The sequence below is a fragment of the Trichechus manatus genome, unplaced genomic scaffold, assembly GCF_000243295.1.
Source record: "Trichechus manatus latirostris isolate Lorelei unplaced genomic scaffold, TriManLat1.0 scaffold00186, whole genome shotgun sequence".
In the NCBI taxonomy this organism is placed as follows: Eukaryota; Metazoa; Chordata; class Mammalia; order Sirenia; family Trichechidae; genus Trichechus; species Trichechus manatus.
Window position 1 is genome coordinate 500,805 of NW_004444122.1, and position 543 is coordinate 501,347.

Genomic DNA, 543 nt, shown 5'->3' on the forward strand with positions numbered 1-543 from the left:
TTCCCTGTCACTCATTCTGCTCCAGCCACACTGGCCTTCTTGTTGTTCCTTCAATACAGGAAGGTCATTCCTGTCTGAAGGCCTTTGCACTTGCCTTTCTCTGCTTAGAAAGTTTTTCCCACCCACCTTTACATGGTTTTCTCACATCATTTAGGTCTCCGCTCAGGTGTCACCTCCAGAGGCCTTCCTGTTTCCTCAAAAACTCTATTCAAACTATCAGCATGTGCGTGTGTTGGTATTAGTCTTTGTGATGCAAACGAATTTCTTAGTAGAATGAATGCCAAATTTTATAAATATGCCTTAATCATTCATTGAGATTACTATTTAAGAGTAGGAGAAAGGGCATGCATTTTCTAGATCAGTGGGCTGCTGACCATGTTTATAAAACATTACCTTAGGGTACAGGTTAACCCAGACTTACTTCATGTGATTACTAGAGATCCGCCAGCGCCAGTGGAGGGAGGAGGTGGTGCCGTCAGCTAGTTCTAAAGCATCAAGGTTCATGAATACAAAGCCCCTTCGTCCTACATCAAGAAAAGGCCA